This window comes from Zonotrichia albicollis, chromosome 27 (genome assembly GCF_047830755.1).
Source record: "Zonotrichia albicollis isolate bZonAlb1 chromosome 27, bZonAlb1.hap1, whole genome shotgun sequence".
NCBI lineage: Eukaryota > Metazoa > Chordata > Aves > Passeriformes > Passerellidae > Zonotrichia > Zonotrichia albicollis.
The window spans coordinates 3,333,473-3,353,247 of NC_133845.1; the positions used below are offsets into that span (position 1 = coordinate 3,333,473).

General features: G+C 43.8%; 1 protein-coding gene across 10 annotated transcripts in view; it reads right to left on the reverse strand.

The window, feature by feature from the left end:
* LOC106630104 (uncharacterized) overlaps positions 1-19,775 on the reverse strand; it is a 178,040-nt gene that overhangs the window by 120,505 nt on the left and 37,760 nt on the right. For 7 of the 10 annotated variants that reach the window (XR_012583881.1, XR_012583877.1, XR_012583884.1 and 4 more), the window contains exon 3: positions 15,838-15,994. The gene's annotated coding sequence lies outside the window, so the exon portion shown is untranslated. Of the gene's footprint in view, positions 1-15,837; positions 15,995-18,475; positions 18,526-18,639; positions 18,918-19,065; positions 19,707-19,775 lie in introns of those variants that run through there. The other 3 variants (XR_012583878.1, XR_012583879.1, XR_012583880.1) reach the window with 3 other exon arrangements.

Consider the following 19,775-nt stretch of genomic DNA (forward strand, 5'->3'; position numbering starts at 1 on the left):
AGAAGCCTCAGGAGAAGCCTCCTTCCATGGCCTTCAGGAGAAACCTCCTTCCATCCCCATCCCAAGGTCAATATCTCCCACATCCCTGATAAACACAGGAGTATTTTCTATTCCTTTCCTATTCCAGAAGTTTCTGGCCTCCAGGAAGATTCCCTGGCGTGTTTTATCCTCAGCAGTGGCTCCAACACCCACAGTCAATCTCCAGGAACTGCAGTAAATTGAGCCCAGGGAGGACAAAAGAAGAGAGAAAACTCCTCAGCTCCCAGGAAAGGATGGGTCAGTAAGGGAATCCGGCTTCCTTAAGCTGGGAGGGGAGGGAATTATGAGATCTCTCCCTGTTTTCAGTTCTCTCTTCCATCCAAGCCCAGTCTGTAATTTAACACCTTCCCTGGAAGATTTTCCTGCCTCCTCTAAAACATCTGGGCAGGGGTTATGAACTCCAGTGTGGCTCCTGCTGCAAAAATAAAGAAGGGAATGCCATGGAGCAAGATGGCAAATGTTGCTCAATTAATCAGGAACTCGTTTTTGCTTAATGACCTTTCTGATCAGACTCAGCTTCTGGAAGGTGGAGCTGGGACATGGATATAAAAATGGCTTTGAAATAAAATTTTATTCCTACATCCAGAAAAGTTCTGCACTAATTCCAGCCCTGAAGCTCCAAGCCTGATGTTCCTCGACCCACATTCCACCACAGATTTGCTCTTTGCAACCAGGACCATCCACAGCACCTGATGGGATTTTTTGTTTCCTTGCTTATTTTTCTACTCCCGCCTCTGCTCTTTGCAACCAGAACATTCCACAGAAACTGATGGGATTATTTTTTTGTTTTTTCTTGCTTATTTTTCTACTCCTCCCTCTGCTCTTTGCAACCAGGACCATCCACAGCACATGATGGGATTTTTTTTTTTTGGTTGTTTTCTTGCTTATTTTTCTACTCCTGCCTCTCACAGCCCTTCCTCAGGGTATCCTGGCATTGCCTCTAAAATTTCCTCCTTCCCACCAGGATTTTTATGCAGACAAATCAAATGTAAAGCACGACCAAGCCACGTGGGCAGCATTTCGCATTTCACACCTTGACCTCTCCCAGGTACAAAGCAGCGGATAGAAACACTGAAAATAGAGCCAGGTCAGATAGAACTGGGGCGAGCTTCACCTCACACCGGGCTGAACCCAAAACGCAGCACGAGCACGTCCTGTCCCTCATTCCGAGCAGCTCTTTCCACCTGCAGGATGAAAATGATGGGGTTTGCCCAAATCCCATTGTCTGTGCGCGTCTCCACTTCCCTCCGGATCCAATTCCGCAGACAACCAGAAGAGGGGGATCACATACAGGGCTGACCAAAAGGTGACTTCGGCACCAGAAGCAGTTTTCCTTTCACAGATTTTTTTATTAATTTAAATTTGCCCTTTTTCCCCACTCCAATTCCCACTGGTGATGGGGAAAAAAAAATAGAAAAAAAAAATCCCCTCTTCTCCAAGAATCCCATGTGAACAAAACTGCAGTCAGCGAGGCGAGGTGGTAACAGAATAATTTATGGTGGTTTTAGGAGGAAAAGTGTGGGTTTAAGTGAAATCACACTAAATTAAAAAGGAAAAAAAAAAAAAGACTTCCTGAGAAAAAGTAATGCTGAAACAAAAAAGGAATAATAATGGGAAATAATGGGCCCTGAGCAGCTCTTGTGGGCCTGATTCAGGTTCCACAAGTTCCAATAAAGTAGCAAAATGCTGACAAACAGCCTGGCTGGTGCAGAAATCACACCCATCCTTCTTTTTCTTAATTTTGGAAGGAGAAACAACAACACAGCACTCGAAGAGAACAAGGCAGAAACCGCCCCAGTCCTTCCTCAGGTGGGGGAGAAGCCAAGGCCAGGGTTTGACACACCCCACAGGGAGCAAAATCTCCAATTCTCCCGCCAAAACCCTGGAATTCAGGGGAAAACCTCGAACCCTGCAGTCATTAGGAGGCAATTAAGAATTGATCAGCTCTCCCTGCCCCCGGCTGCATCCTCACAAGCCATCCTTGCCTCTCTGCCGCCCTGCACCTGCCCCTGCTCCCCTTTTCCTCCCTCAGACATTCCAGAACACCCCACAGCCCCCAAATCCCTGCTTTTCCAGCACCCCCAAATCCTCCCTTGCAGCACTGCACCCTCAAGGCCACAAAAGAGTGCAATTCCTGCTCTACAGGGATTTGCCTTCCTGCCTGTGAATGCTGAATTCAGCAGATTCTGGCACCAGGGAGAAGGGGATCAGGCACCCAAATAAATCCTGTAGGCTGCCACACAAATCCTCGCCATTGTCCCTCAGTTTGCTTCTGGCAGGTTGATGCAATGCATTACCACACAGAAAATTTAAAAAAAAATTAAAATCCTCCCCAAAAAACCCATTTAGATGTCAAATGGGTTTGACATCTATAGCTAACATCTAACCTTTGGGATGATATTTGGGATAATATATAATATAATATAGTATAATATAATATAGTATAATATAATATAATATAGTATGATATAGAATAATATAGTATAATATAGAATAATATAATATTAATAATATAATATAATTTATATATTATATATTTTATAACATAAATTATATACTATATATTGTATACTATATATTGCATATTATATATTATATATTAAATATTACATAGTATATAGTATATAGTATATAGTACATATTACATAGTATATATTATATATATTATATATTATATACTATATATTATATACTATATAGTATATACAATATACAATATACAATATACAATATACAATATACAATATACAATATACAATATGAGGAAGGATTGATGCTGATTTAGCCAAGGTGGGACCCAGGTGTCACCCAAGAAAAGCTACCCCAAAAAATAAAATTAAATCTATTTTCCCTGGCTTACTTTCACAGAAGAAAGAAAGCAGCTTCAGAAATAATCCAGGCAGACCCCTGGGGAGAAGGAGGAGGAATTAAAAAAAAAGAAAAAAAAGGGAAAAAAATGAAAAAGCAAAGCAAAGCAGCTCCTTGTGGTGTTGCCAGGCCGGGGAAGGAGGGGCAGTGTGGCCGGGCAGGCCGGGATGGGGCACACCCGCCAACCCCGCACAATGGGATGAGCAGCGCTGGTCAGGAACAAAAGCCATCTGCTGAGCGCGACAGCAGCGGCGACAAAGGCGGGGCAGCCCCGGTGCCAGGGTCAACGGCAGCCCATGGCCCGCAGGGATCGATAATGCTGAAAATGCCCGGCGGGAAAACCGCTGCGAGTGCACTTCGGGAGGGATGGAGATGATGGAAAACACAGGGGTGACACTGGGCAGCCGCGGGGGTTTGGGGTTTGTGGGGTTTGTGGGGTTTGTGGGGGTTGTGGGGTCTGTGGGGTTTGTGGTGTTTGTGGGGGTTTGGGGTTTGTGGGGATGCTCCACAATGAGAATGAGATCCTACTGGGCTTGGACACCCCAAAATGGAAGGAGAGCAGGGAAGGGTTTGTGGGGGTTTGGGGTTTGTGGGGTCTGTGGGGTTTGTGGGGTGTGTGGGGATGCTCCATAATGAGAAGGAGATCCTGCTGGGTTTGGACACCCCAAAATGGAAGGAGAGCAGGGAAGGGTTTGTGGGGATGCTCCACAATGAGATCCTGATGGGTTTGGACACCCCAAAATGGGAAGAGAGCAAGGAGAGCTCACGTTTGGGGAGGTGTGCCCACACAGAGAGGGTGTTTGATGACAAACTCCACTTCCCAACGTGGGGGTTTGGGGTTTCTGGGGTTTGTGGTGTTTGTGGGGATGTTCCACAATGAGAATGAGATCCTGCTGGGTTTGGGTGCCCCAAAATGGAAGGAGAGCAAGGAGAGCTCAGGTTTGGGGAGGTGTGCCCATGTAAAGATGGTGTTTAATGACAAATCCCACTTCCCAAAGTGGGGAAGGGTTTGTAGGATTTGTCACTCCTGAGATCCTGCTGGGTTTGGGTGCCCCAAAATGGGAGAGAGCAAGGAGAGCTCGGGTTTGGGGTGGTGTGCCCATGTAAAGAGGGTGTTTGTTAACAAATCCCACTTCCCAAAGTGGGGAAGGGTTTGTGGGGATGCTCCATGCTGAAGAATGAGATCCTGCTGGGTTTGGGTGCCCCAAAATAGGAGAGAGCAAGGAGAGCTGGGATTTGGGGAGCTGTGCCCACATAAAGAGAATGTTTAATAACAAACCCCACTTCCCTAAACGCCCCCTCAGCCATCAGAGCCTGTTCCAGCTCCTAAATTTGCATTTTTCTGCGTGTGCGCATCCCCATCCAAATTATCCATCAATAACCAGGGGCAAGACAATGCTGGAAGAACAAATGGCTGTGCCACGAGGAATTTCAGCCTAAAATTTGGAATCCTCCTCTTCCCCAAGCCTTCTTGATCCTTTCTCAGGCCACCTCTCCCCATCTGTGCCTCAGTTTCCCTTTTGTGAGACAGGATTTATGCCTGCTGTGAGAGGAACACTCCTGGAAAACAGGACAGCCCCTGATGCTGCAGTAAATAGGGCAGGCAAGAACCTACATTTCCATGGGAAGAGTTGCTTTAACCCAATTATTAATACACCATTTACTCAGAATTAACCACAATGAAAAGCAGCAAACTCCCAATAAGTGACATTTCAACAGGTCCTGCTTTTTCTGCAGGACAGACTCAGCCTGGGGATGGGTTTACAAATCATCTTTACCCAAAATGGTTCTGTTATTTCAACCTCTCTTTCCAAATTGGCAGGTGATGGCATTATCTTTTGGGATGATATTTGGGATAATATATATAGTAATATATATACAATATCATATATCTTATCATATAATATCCTATCTATAATCTAATATTATATATATAACATATTATATTATATTATATTATATTATATTATATTATATTATATTATATTATATTATTATTATATTATATTATATATATGATAATAGATAATAGATTATAGATAATATTATACAATATATTATATTATATACAAATATATAATATATAATATATAATATATAATATATAATATATAATATATAATATAATAACAAATCCCCCTCCTTATTTCAGATTCAAAGTCAGATTATGTCCCTCAGCTCCTTGTAATTTGTGTGACCACCTGTATTTCAACACATTACGGGAAAAAAAAAAAAATTTCCCACAAAAGCTTTGGAACGATCCCCTCCCCCTTGGAAATATTAATGATGTTTCATACTTTAGGATTTTTTGAACTAGATTTTCCTCCTAAAAGCCACTGGCTCCACTTTGGAAAATTCACAAAATCCATATTTGCAAGTTTCATTTTCTACTTTTTAACTCCACATCTCTCATTCCTAAAGACTCCTATGTGCATCTTTCTGTGCATGTCCAACAGTTCTCTCCACCTTGAAAATTCCTGGAATTTTTGGATTTTGCTGTTAGATGGCACAGCACTACAGGGAAAACAACAATTTGAAACCCATCAATGAATTCCAAATAATTCAGCCCGAGGAATCCAGGAAAGGGAGGCAATGCTGAGGGAGGCACTACTCAGCAATCCCCACCTCAGGAATTAAATGAATAAAAGCAATCTGAAGCAAAGAGGAGCAAAATAGCAGAGCACACATTTCCACTTCCCCTGGCATCTCCCTCTCTCAATCATCTAAATGGTTCATTTAACCTGCTCCTAAGTGCCCCTGTGGAAAAAAAAAAAATGCAAATTTTCATCCAAAGTCAAAATGACTCATCACTTAAACAGGAGGATCTGCACCCAAGTCAGCAAAGTGAAAAGTGAAATCAGGGATGCAGATAAGCCACAGAGCCACGAGCAAAGCTGAGCCTACATCAAAGAGCAGCAGAGAAAACCCAGCTTAAAAATAGTTATGAGTGCCAGAAAGTCGTGTCTGGGCCTGAAAGATTCCACCAGAGCATCAGCAAGCCCAGAATTCTGGGACCTGCAGCAAAACCCCTGCTGTGGGAGGGCTGGATGAGGAAGGTGAATGAGATGGATCTCACTGTTGGGATTTCCCCTGTTGGGTTTCCTGTTTCCCCATCCCAGACTGGTTTGGGTTGGAAGGGACCTTCAGTCTCACTTCAGGGACATCTGCCACTGACAGCCTTGGCCATCCACCACATTTCCCTGCCCTCCCAGCTGCTGAAATCCAGGTGTTTTTTGCCCAGAGAAAGGCAGATGAAAGCTGCTCTCACTCTGGGACCTGCAGCAAAATCCCTCCTGTAGGAGGGCTGGATGGGGAAGGTGGATGAGGAAGGTGGATGGATCTCACTGTTGGGATTTCCCCTGTTGGGTTTCCTGTTTCCCCATCCCAGACTGGTTTGGGTTGGAAGAGACCTTCAATCTCGCCTCAGGGACAATGTCCCAGCTTGGCCTGGACTTTCCCAGAGATGGAAGCACCACAAACAGCCTTGGCCATCCACCACATTTCCCTGCCCTCCCAGCTGCTGAAATCCAGGTGTTTTTTGCCCAGAGAAAGGCAGATGAAAGCTGCTCTCACTCTGGGACCTGCAGCAAAATCCCTCCTGTGGGAGGGTGGGTGAGGGCTGGATGAGGAAGGTGGATGAGGAAGGCGGATGAGGAAGGCGGATGGATCTCACTGTTGGGATTTCCCCTGTTGTGTTTCCTGTTTCCCCATCCCAGACTGGTTTGGGTTGAAGGGACCTTCAATCTCGCCTCAGGGACACTGTCCCAGCTTGGCCTGGACATTACCAGGGATGGAAACACCACAAACAGCCTTGGCCATCCACATTTCCCTTCCCTCCCAGCTGCTGAAATCCAGAGCTTTTTCTGCCTAGATGAAAGCTGCTCTCCACTCCAGACATAATAAAGCACAAAAAACCACCAGGCAGAGGCTTTTAGAGAGCCAGGAGGAGAGAAGGAATTAGGAAACCCAACACCAGAGAGGCCCCGGCAGCACTCAAAGCTGGGTGAGGCCTTTCAGGCCGAGCACAAATATTATTATTATTTATTATATAACACCTGGGATTGCTGCCTTTTCTCTTCACCCACAGCCATCCCCTGGTGCATTTACACTGCCACTGTCCCCATGCTGGCCTGGTTTCCCAGCTTTCTTCCATCCAGGTAAATACAGAGGCAGCTGAGTACCTATTATACCCTGCTGCTTCTGCCTTGCACTTATCCTATTATGCCATTACAGCTGCTCTAGGGTCGGGTGTTTTCTGTTTTGAGACATAATATTGTGGGCCTAAATCCCCCCCTGCCTGTCCCCGAAGAGCCCTTCAGGTGGCAGCAGGCAGGGCCACCAATGTGTCACCATCCAGGAGCTGCTCCTTCCCACAGGTCCCCCTTTTATCCAGAAATTTCCTCCTGGGAAAGTGAAAAAAGCAGCACCAGGAGCTGCCTGTTCCCACAGATGCTGCAATGCCTCCCTTTTATCCAGAAAATCCAGAAATTACCTCCTGGGAAAGAGAAAAAAGCAGCACCAGGAGCTGCTCCTTCCCACAGACGCTGCAGTGCCTCCCTTTTATCCAGAAATTAGGGAAATAGGAAAATGCAGCACCTACCCCAAAGTAGCAGCCAGCTGCAAATAAAGGCACTTGAAATGTGCAAAGAGAGACAAGCTGGAGGCCTGACATATAATATTATATACAGGGAAAACATATTTTTTGGGGTCCCACAAGCAGCTGAACTCAGAGCTGCTGTGACTGCTACCACAGCAGCACAGGAATGTGTGGCAGAGCTATTGGTGGGATTATGGCTGAATCAGAGAGCAAATATTTATTTATATGGATAGCTACATGCTAATTAAATTAATAAATATGTGTATTTGATAGATTTATTTCTACAGTTAAAATATATAATATTATGTACAGTGAATACATATTTTTTGGGTCCCACAAGCAGCTGAACTCAGAGCCCCTGTGACTTCAGCACAGGCACATGTGGCAGAGCTATTGGTGAGGTTATGGCTACATCAGACAGCAAATATCTATTTATATGGGTAGATATGTATTGATTAAATAGATAAATAGATGTATTTGACGGATATATTTCTACAATTAAAATACATCATACTATCAATTAAAATATATAATATTATGTACAGTAAATACATATTTTTTGGGTCCCACAAGCAGCTGAACTCACACAGAGCTGCTGTGACTTCAGCTGGAGCTGCCACAGCAGCACAGGAATGTGTGGCAGAGCTATTGGTGAGATTAGGGCTAAATCAAACAGCAAATATCTATTTATATGGGTAGCTATTTACTGATTAAATAGATAAATAGATGTATTTGACGGATATATTTCTACAATTAAAATATATCATGCTATCAATTAAAATATATAATATTATGTACAGTAAATACATATTTTTGGGTCCCACAAGCAGCTGAATTCACAGAACTTCTGTGACTTCAGCTGGACCTGCCACAGCAGCACAGGAATGTGTGGCAGAGCTATTGGTGAGGTTATGGCTAAATCAGACAGCAAATATCTAATTATATGGGTAGCTATTTACTGATTAAATAGATAAATAGATGTATTTGATGGATATATTTCTACAATTAAAATACATCATACTATCAATTAAAATATATAATATTATGTACAGTAAATACATATTTTTTGGGTGCCACAAGCAGCTGAACTCACAGAGTTTTAGGGATTTCAGCTGGACCTGCCACAGCAGCACAGGAATGTGTGGCAGAGCTATTGGTGAGGTTATGGCTAAATCAGACAGCAAATATCTATTTATATGGGTAGCTATTTACTGATTAAATAGATAAATAGATGTATTTGATAGCTATATTTCTACAATTAAAAGATATAATATTATCAATTAAAATATATAATATTATCTTCAGTGAATACATATTTTTGGGTCCCACAAGCAGCTGAACTCAAAGAGTTTGAGGGGTTTCAGCTGGAGCTGCCACAGCAGCACAGACACACGTGGCAGAGCTGTTGGCCCCTCCTGTGAGCGCTCCTGAGTGGGACTGAGCTCTCCAGGAAGGCTCCATAGGAAATGGAAGCTGCTGACCTGGGAGTGCCTTTCCTGGCACAGCCCAGGCTGGGAGCAGCAGAGCACCAGATCACTTTGCTGAGAGGAATTACACAGAGTTTGGTAAAATCCTTTCAAAATCCTGTCATTGCCACTTTGTGCCATTTAGGGGCTGAGTTCTGCCAGCAGCTTCTTCTTTATTGGGGTGAAAATCTCACTGTCAATAAGTGAAAGTAGAATAATCCACATGTTCAGAAGAATTTGACCCAAAAATCCATTGGAGCTCCCTGAAAGGCTCCCAGCAGTTTGTTGGCTGTGAAATCAGCTTCCAGTCCAGCATCCCTGTAGTGAATTTTCCCCACAAACTATTTAATTCTGTTTAAACCTCCCAGCTCAAATTGTACCTGACAGAGATCCTGACACAAATTTCCTCCTCTGTGTGTCTGGTTTGCACGTGCTGCCAGTGTCTGTCAGTCTCTTCCTAAAGCCAGAATCACTTCCCAAGGTTTGGATTTCACTGAAATCCATGCAGAAATCACCAGGAACACATTCACAACTTACAGCAGCTCCATCATTTTCCACATATCATATGTTCCTTTGCCAAAATTGTAATACTCCTGTTCTAGAGCCTGTGATTGATGCCACTGAACTGAACTGATGTCACAATGTGGGGACAAAGCAGTGAGAGATGAGAATTTGGGTTATTGTTTCTATTCCTCTTGTGAAAAACCCAGTGAGCATCTTCATCACCGCCCATCTTTAGGGTGGATTAGTTCATGGACATTTCTGAAGTCACCTCCTCTTAAAATGAGCCTGGAATGTCACAGAAATGAAATTATTTCAGTGGTTCATAAGGTTTTCATCTCCCAGTGTGCAGTCTGGGGCATTTTAGGTTGTTGGTTTGTCAGAGCTGCTTTGTCCAGCAGGCCCAGGACTGGCTCAGGGTTAAACCAACAATTCCAGCCTGAGCTGCAGGTTCCAGGTCTGAAAGCCAAGACAGAGCCAGTTCCTCTGGGCTTGGGCACTCCAGTGATGCATGGAATCATTTAGGTTGGAAAAAACCTCCAAGACCATGAAGCCCAATCCCCACCAGAGCTGAGTGCCACATCCAGGCTTTCCTGGGACACCTCCAGGGATGGGGCCTCCAAACCTCCCTGGGCATCCCCTGACAGCATTTCACAATACAGAGACAGTTCCTCTGGGATTTGGGCACTCCAGTGATGCATGGTTGGAAAAACCTCCAAGATCATCAAGTTCAACCAGAGCTGAGTGCCACATCCAGGCTTTCCTGGGACACCTCCAGGGATGAGGACTCCAAACCTCCCTGGGCATCCCCTGACAGCATTTCACAAGACAGAGGCAGTTCCTCTGGGGTTTGGGCACTCCAGTGATGCATGGAATTATTAAGGTTGGAAAAAACCTCCAAGGCCATCAAGTCCAAGCAGAGCTCTGAGTGCACATCCAGGCTTTCCTGGGACACTTCCAGGGATGAGGACTCCAAACCTCCCTGGGCATCCCCTGTCAGTATTTCACAAGACAGAGCCAGCTCCTCTGGGCTTGGGCACTCCAGTGATGCATGGAATCATTAAGGTTGAAAAAAACCTCCAAGGCCATGAAGCCCAATCCCCACCAGAGCTGAGTGCCACATCCAGGGACACCTCCAGGGATGGGGACTCCAAACCTCCCTGGGCATACCCTGACAGTATTTCACAATACAGAGCCAGTTCCTCAGGGATTTGGGCACTCCAGTGATGCATGGCTGGAAAAACCTCCAAGATCATCAAGCCCAACTTGTGCCCAATCCCCACCAGAGCTCTGAGTGCACATCCTGGGACACCTCCAGGGCTGGGGACTCCAAACCTCCCTGGGCATCCCCTGATAGTATTTCACCATACAGAGCCAGCTCCTCTGGATTTGGGCACTCCAGTGATGCATGGAATCATTAAGGTTGGAAAAACCTCCAAGGCCATCAAGTCCAAGCAGAGCTCTGAGTGCACATCCAGGCTTTCCTGGGACACCTCCAGGGTTGAGGACTCCAAACCTCCCTGGGCAGCCCCTGTCAGTATTTCACAATACAGAGCCGGTTCCTCTGGGGTTTGGGCACTCCAGTGATGCATGGTTGGAAAAACCTCCAAGATCATCAAGCCCAGCTTGTGCCCAATCCCCACCAGAGCTCTGAGTGCACATCCAGGGACACCTCCAGAGATGGGGACTCCAAACCTCCCTGGGCATCCCCTGTCAGTATTTCACAATACAGAGACAGTTCCTCTGGGATTTGGGCACTCCAGTGATGCATGGAATTATTAAGGTTGGAAAAACCTCCAAAATCATCAAGTTCAACCAGAGCTGAGTGCACATCCAGGCTTTCCTGGGACACCTCCAGGGCTGGGGACTCTCAACCTCCCTGGGCATACCCTGACAGTATTTCACAATACAGATACAGTTCCTCGGGGATTTGGGCACTCCAGTGATGCATGGAACCATTTAGGTTGGAAAAACCTCCAAGACCATCAAGCCCAATCTGTGCTCAATCCCCACCAGAGCTCTGAGTGCACATCCAGGGACATCTCCAGAGATGGGGACTCCAAATCTCCTTGGGCAGCCCCTGTCAGTATTTCACAAGACAGAGCCAGTTCCTCTGAATTTGGGCACTCCAGTGATGCATGGAATCATTTAGGTTGGAAAAAAACCTCCAAGGCCAGAGCTCTGAGTGCACATCCAGGCTTTCCTGGGACAATTCCAGGGTTGGGGACTCCAAACCTCCCTAGGCAGCCCCTGACAGCATTTCACGACCTTTCCATGGGGAAATTCCTGCTGATCCCACCCTGAGCCGTTCCCTCTCCTCCTGTCCCTGTTCCCTGGAGCAGAGCCTGTCCTGGGGCTGTCCCCTCCTGTCAGGAGCTGTGCAGAGCCACAGGGCCCCCCTGAGCCCCCTTTTCTCCAGGCTGAGCCCCTTCCCAGCTCTTTCAGCCTCTCCAGACCCTTCCCAGCTCCATTCCCTGCCCTGGACACGCTCCAGCCCCTCCAGGTCCAGACTGGACACAGCACTCAAGGTGTGACCTCACAGAGGGACAATGCCTGAGATTATGGCTGAATCAGAGAGCAAATATCTATTTATATGGATAGCTATTTACTGATTAAATAAATAAATAGATGTGTTTGATAGATTTATTTCTACAATTAAAATATATAGTATTATGTACAGTGAATACATATTTTTTGGGTCCCACAAGCAGCTGGACTCCCAGAACTTTGGGATTTCAGCTGGACCTGCCCCAGCAGCACAGGAATGTGAGGCAGAGCTACTCTTGAGATTAGGGCTGAATCAGAGAGGAAATATCTATTTATATGGATAGATTTGTATTGATTAAATGGATAAATAGATGTATTGGATAGATTTATTTGTACAATTAAAATATATAATGTTATTTAAGATGAATACATATTTTTTGGGTCCCACAAGCAGCTGGACTCCCAGAACTTTGGGATTTCAGCTGGACCTGCCCCAGCAGCACAGGAATGTGAGGCAGAGCTATTGGTGAGATTATGGAGAATCAGAGAGAAAATATCTATTTATATGGATAGCTACATACTGATTACATAAATAAATAGATGTATTTGATGGATTTATTTCTACAATTAAAATATATTATTATGTACAGTGAATACATATTTTTTGGGTCCCACAAGCAGCTGGACTCCCAGAACTTTGGAATTTCAGCTGGACCTGCCACAGCAGGAATGTGAGGCAGAGCTACTGGTGAGATTAGGGCTGAATCAGAGAGGAAATATCTATTTATATGGATAGCTACATACTGATTACACAAATAAATAGATGTATTTGATGGATATATTTATATGGATAGATTTGTATTGATTAAATGGATAAATAGATGTATTGGATAGATTTATTTGTACAATTAAAATATATAATGTTATTTACAGCGAATACATATTTTTTGGGTCCCACAAGCAGCTGAAGTCACACAAAATTTCTGTGACTTCAGCTGGACCTGCCCCAGCAGCACAGGAATGTGAGGCAGAGCTACTGGTGAGATTAGGGCTGAATCAGAGAGAAAATATCTATTTATATGGATATATTTGTATTGATTAAATGGATAAATAGATGTATTGGATAGATTTATTTGTGCAATTAAAATATATAATGTTATTTACAGTGAATACATATTTTTTGGGTCCCACAAGCAGCTGAAGTCACACAAAATTTCTGTGACTTCAGCTGGACCTGCCCCAGCAGCACAGGAATGTGAGGCAGAGCTATTGGTGAGATTATGGAGAATCAGAGATAAAATATCTATTTATATGGATAGCTACATACTGATTACATAAATAAATAGATGTATTTGATGGATATATTTCTACAATTAAAATATATAATATTCTCAATTAAAAGATATAATATTATGTACAGTGAATACATATTTTTACAAATCAGCACATCCAGCCCCCATATGATCCGTACATGGAGGGGAAGCTCAGCCTGAGATTCTGTTTCCAATTAAAAGCAGCTCTGCTGCAATTAATCACAGCCTGCTTGATGAAGCCCACACTGAAAGGACAGCAGGGATTCTGGGAGGCTCGGCCTGTCATCTGCAGCCACAACAAGTTGGGTTTGAACCTCAGGACAAGCAGGGTTTGTCACCCAGCCCCTGGTCTGAGCTGCTCCCAACACTGTCCCCAAACCAAACAGCCCAGAAAATCCCCAAAATATGATTTATTAAAGTTTCAATTTAATAAATGTTATTTAATAAATTAAATAACACCCATCCAACACTGGCTTTGAACACTAAATTCTCACTACTTTTATTTATCATTATTTTAATTACTGATTTCAAACTATAAACCTGATTATTCACCTCCCTCCCTCCTGTGTCTCCCCATCCCATTTTCCCCTTTTGCACCTCCAAAAGTTGAGTCACCCCTGGAAAGTTTACAAAGCTCTGGGATCATCTCAAATCATGTGGGATGACGCAAAAATATTTGTGCTTCTTCCAGCAATTTTGAAAACTTCAGCAAAACTAAACTTTTTCTCCATTTCTTTGCAAAGAGATATTGAAAAAAAACCAAACATCTCCCAGGGTTTAACTCACTGAGCTATTACAGTTTTCAATAGAAAAATGTCTTAGTGAAAAAATTCCTCATCAGCTTTTGTTTTAAATTAAGGGCTCAGATTTTATCTGAGGCTGAACCCACTGCCAAACACAAATCTTTTCTCCTTGCTCGCAGCTTCTACAGGTGCAAGATAAAAATTAAAAACAATAATAAAAAGGTTGTACCTCTCTTGTTCTTCTTATATTCTAAGATCCTAAGGGAATCTTAGAATATAAGAAGAAGAAAATATTCTATTTATATTTAAAATAGAAATAAATCCTAAACATATTCTAATATATTTTTACAATGGAGAAATGTTCTTTGGCTTTGATAAAGGCCTGGACAGGGCTGTTCAATTCACAGAAATCACGGAATGGTTTGGGTTGGGAAGGACCCTAAAGCCCATCCCATGGGCAGGGACCTCTTCCACTGTCCCAGGTGGTCCCAAACTCCATCCAACCCTGCCTTGGGCACTTCCAGGGATTCCATGGATTCCTTTGAGAAGGAATTCCAGCCAGGAATTCCTTCCCAAAATCCCATCTCAAACTCTCCAAATGCCTCCAAGTCCTGCAGCAACTGAAAAAGCAACCAGGCCCTCAAAGGTGACACCACACAAGTGCCCCTTCTCAAACCATGGACAAAAATACGCTGGAAAACCCAAAGAACAGGAGGAAACACAATCAGTGAAATTCCATTTAAAACCTGTAGCTCACATCCAGGTAAAGTCCTTCGTAGTCAAAGCAAATGTAAAGAAAGAAAACGATGCCCACAATTTTCAGGAATTTCCACCCTGAGTTTCCACAGTTTCCACCCTGGCTCAGGAAAATGCAATCCTGTCAGTAAAAGTGGGAATTCCATGCACAGCCTGATGAAAGCAATGGAGCAGATTACAGGTGTATAAATACAACTGAAAATACTACAAAATAAATACTACAAATCATCTTCCCACCCAAATCACCTCGTGAGAAATAATGTTCCGAAATGTGAATTAAGGCAGACTTGAGCACACGAGGCACTTCTGCCACAACACCAAAACAAAGCAACTGACCCATTAAAAAAATCCTTATTTCCCTTTCTTGCCAACACTGTCACATGAAAGTTTTCTGCTGTTCTCAGTCTCAGAGTTCTGGTTTGGTTAAACCCTGGCACATGTTTTGTGCCAAGCAGGATTTTCCCAGTGGAAAAGAAGTTCTTTCATGCCTTTTTTCAGTCTCTTCCGCTTTTAAAGAATCTCTTTTCTGCCAAGCTTTGCTCCCATCAAGGGATGAATTCCATGGGCAGGAAGAAGGAAAGCAGTGGAATCCCCTGGGAACGCGCTGCCCATGGCATGCAGAGCCCACCTGGACACAAAATTCCACCCTGAATTTCCAGAATTCCCACAATTTCCACAATCTCCACCCTGGCTCAGGAAATGCATTCCTGTCAATAAAAGTGGTGCTTCTGTTTAAAACAGGGGCTCAGTTCTGGGGGTCTGCCACCCCCAAAATCCTGAAAAGGCACAGGGCTGCCTAATCAGTGATTTAAAGTAGTAACAAAAAATGGATTTGGGGTTGGCCAAAGGCTCATAACCCAAGTTCAGCTTTTCCTGACAACTCTCTGGGCTGGCTCTTGCTGAATTTTGGACTCTAAAAACCTCCACAAGTGTGCAGTGGCACCCTGGCCATGGAGGGGACAAGATCCCTGATTAATGCACCGAATTCTCATCACATTTTAATGCAATCCAACCTCACTGAGACAATTTCTGTGTGTGAGAACTCCAAGCAGGGGAATGGTACTTGCCTGGAGCTCCAGGTGGGATGGAGCTCTGGAGAAGTGAAATTCTCTTCTTCCTCCTTGGGCAGGTCCTTCCTGCAGATTTCTGGCCCTGACTCCCAGCTCCAGAAGAATCCAGGTGATCCTTTCTCTTTTTCATGAGCAATTCCCACTGAAGTTACTCCTATCAGAGGGGAAAAAAATAATTTAAAAAATGAGATATATTTATTTCTTTGTAGAACAGAGCTGTAAGTGTTGCTCACTGAAATCCCACAAGAAAGAGTGAAAGAGGTGCCTGGAACTTGAGCTGACAGCACACAGAGCAGTTCAGATTACAGAACAGAATCTGGGGCAAAAAGCAGCATTTTTATATTCTTATATAAAAGCAAAGTGAGCACAAGTTGTTTTGGTTAATAAGGAGACAAAATAAATTTAAACAATTGAACACAGAGTGAAGTTTTCCCTTCTCCACCTGAAACAGATCAGACTGCAACACCTCACTCCCTGAATCACCCTTTTTAAAATTCATATGTGGGGCTAAATACTTTTGCCTTTTCTCTGTAAAAACTTCTTTTCATCCCCTGGCAAACCTGACACTGTGGAGTGCCCAGACACATCAAATTCTCTGAGATTTCCCCACCCAGAACTACCTGAAGAAAACCCCACCAAATTCTCTGAGATTTCCCCACCCAGACCTACCTAAAGAAAACCCCTCATATCAGACATTTATTCCCAGAATTGGAAGGTCAGGGAGGAGGAGGAGGAGGAGGAGGAAGAGTGGGACTCGGGGCAGTGCTGGAGTCACTCAGTGGGCACCTCTGAGCAGGAGTGCCAGGGCGGATTTTTGTGCCTGCAGAAATCCCTGCCAGATCAACCCACAGCCTCCAAAAGCAAAGAAATGAGCCAGGCCTGATCCTGATTCATCAGCATTCAGTTGTGGATTCAGAGGGACAGCTCGGAATTGCCACTGGAATAAGGAAAAATCAGGATTAGGCACCATCTGTCTCGGAGAGGGGAGCGCCCAGAATCGCTGCGCACGTTCCAATCCTCTTCCCCCATTTCTTTAATCTCTTGCACATTCCAGGTTTTCCATTCAGCTCCGGTGACAAAAGATTTTTTTACAAAATGACAGTCCAGATTGAGAGAACAGAAATTACAACCTCTGACAAAAGAGATGCCAAACTTTTTATCAGCGCTAAGTGCTCCTTCCACGCAGAGCCTGGGCTGCAATGGGAAATATAAGGCAGATGTCGAATGGAAATTAAACATTGTGCTCCCAGGGTGGCCTCAGCTGCATTCAGAGCTTGATTTAAAACAAGGCCAGAGTTCTTTCATCATTTCTTCATGAAAAAAAAAAAAGTTTCAAACGTAAAGATATTCCAAACAGGCGCATACTTGACCTAGAACTTGGCGGTGCAGGGCAATAAATGAGTGTAAAAAGCACCAGCACGGGGGAGAAAAGGCAAAGCCAGTTGTCTGGGAGAATTTGGTCCTCAAATCACTTCTATTTCGGCATCCTGAGAGTTAAGAGGGAACCCAGGTGAAATATCTTGGCCCTTTTTCTAAATTCCCACCAAAACCTCTCGTTTGGAGGCTCGGCCAACTCGATTTTCTGCACCAGAACCAAAACCAAGCCCGAGCAGTTTGAGGAGAATTTCTCCGCGAGCTTCTCTAAGACTTCAACCACATTTACATCTGTGCCTGGTATTATTAGACATGATAAAATAGCACGAGACGTTTGCAATGGCTCAGATATTCAGCCTCGAGCAGCACATATCTGAACGGTCTGCAGTGTTTGCTTTTAATAATTCCTGATCATGTAACAGCTCAGCCAAAAGAAAATAATAATAGGCTTGCAAAAATTAAACCCCCAGACTGTTAAATATCCTGTATATTGAGGGCAGTGAGGAAAATTTAAGGATTGGAAGGATGATGCTCAAATTTACAGAAAAAAACACAAACCAAATTGCATTTGCTTCTCTTTCACTTTGTTAGATTCTTTTTTAACGTAAGTAAAAATAAAATTTAAAGTGAAATGAATAAAATATTTACAGCTTGAACACATAAATATTCTGGGCGGCCCCTTTTTTAGAAATAATTTTCTCCTCTCAGCAATCTCACCTCAAACGCAGTAAAACAAAAAAACTTTTGAGGCCACGACTTTGTAACCTCCCTGAAGTTTTGAGCACGGGCAGAGCTGGCCTGTGCACACCAGACAATCAAACGCATGCTGAAATGCCAACCAAACTCCTGCCTGCATTCATTTTTTTCCCCTTTCCACCAAAGGAAGAAATTGTGACAAGATTTTACTCTGAATGCCCTGACAAAGCACGAGCAGGACACTCATCCCCCTCCATCTCCCAGCACAAGATTCAATCAGCTGAAACACAAACCTCATTCTGCACTGAGAGATTTTTTTTATTTATTATTTTTTTTTTCCCCCCCCAAATAAAACCAACTTGCAAACAGCCTCCCTGGCCTTTTTAAAACCCGTTTTCAATTGCTTTAAAACATAAAATAGAGATGGATGGATGGATGGATGGATGGATGGATGGATGGATGGATGGACAGCTAGAGAAATGCTTTCAGTCATGCTTTCTCCCCCCCACACACACCTTTAAAATTGAAAAGCATCAGTATCCAAATAGCAACAGGAAATTTTTACCTTGTGGCTAAATAGCTCACTGTTCACTTTGCAGCTGCCTCTATTTTTTGCTGGGCAAAAAAAAAAAAAAAAAATTAAAAAAAAAAATAAAAACCACCAATACAAAAGTCTTTCCTAAGAAAACCAAGCTTTTGACATAAGGGCAGCGCCAAACGCAAACCTACAAAGAAATTTCCTTTTTTTTCCCCCCGTCCCGTCGTTATAATTCCTAATTTTGTGGGATGTATTGCTGGGGCTGTTTATCATAACAGTGTGCAATAAAAAGGACGACTAACTCTTGCAATTTTCTCCCTACTCCTCCCCTTGACAGGGGCCACTGATAGGGAAAGAGGCTCGGAAAAGCAGAGCAGTGAAAGGCTAAGAAACAATAGGCAACCATGGCTTTGACAATGCAGCCCTGAACCCTTTTTGCTCCCGCTGTGACACTTGCATTCAAGAGCAAGGGCGGCTGCCATCATAAGAATGGACAATGGCATAAGGAATACAAGGGAGAGAAGGAGGGGGGGGAGATATAGAGAGAGAGAGAGAAAAAAAAAAAAAAAAAAAAAGGAAATCAGATGAATTCAGAGCTAAGATGGCAGAGCTCTCACCTTTTCCGCTTTTTTTCGAGTAATCTGGATGGAGACGTCCCGCGGAGAAGAGATAAAAAGGGTTGTGCTGAACTGTTGGATGGTTCTGAAGACTTCTGCATTTGCAAACGCATTTTAGAACTATTTGTAGGGGTATATATGCTGCATGCCATCTCTCTGTCTCTGTCTCTCTCTCTCTCCCTGTGTCTCTCTCTCTTCTGTTTTATGTCCTGCTATCTCCATCACACACCTCTAACAGTACGAAGACTTTCTGCCCGTGGAAGTAAGTGAGAGTGTGTGTGTTCCTTAATGTTTGAATCAAGACACACGTCTGCATGCATTTCTAATCTAAGGAGCCTATAGCAGTTACTACAACTATCAATTAGTCAGCAATAGCTCGAGATCCCCATGTGTCTGGGTGAACAAAGGTGAGAAACACATGCAAATAGTCCTCCAGCACCTGGGTCACGTACAGTAACTTAGCCAGCAACAAATAATTGCATCTGTTTCTGCCTTTTTTTTTCCGTGCTCCTCGCTGCTTGGGATGCAAAGTTGCAGGTTATTAATGTGGGATTGCAGCACAATTAGGCATGGCACTGTATATTTGCAGCCCAACGACACAATAAAAGGGAATTAGGCTGAGCTGGGATGGGGATAAACGGGCGACTTTGAAGGGTTTAAAGTAAAAGATGCTCTGAGCTGTAGCAGCGCTTCGATTTTTTATTTCAGTT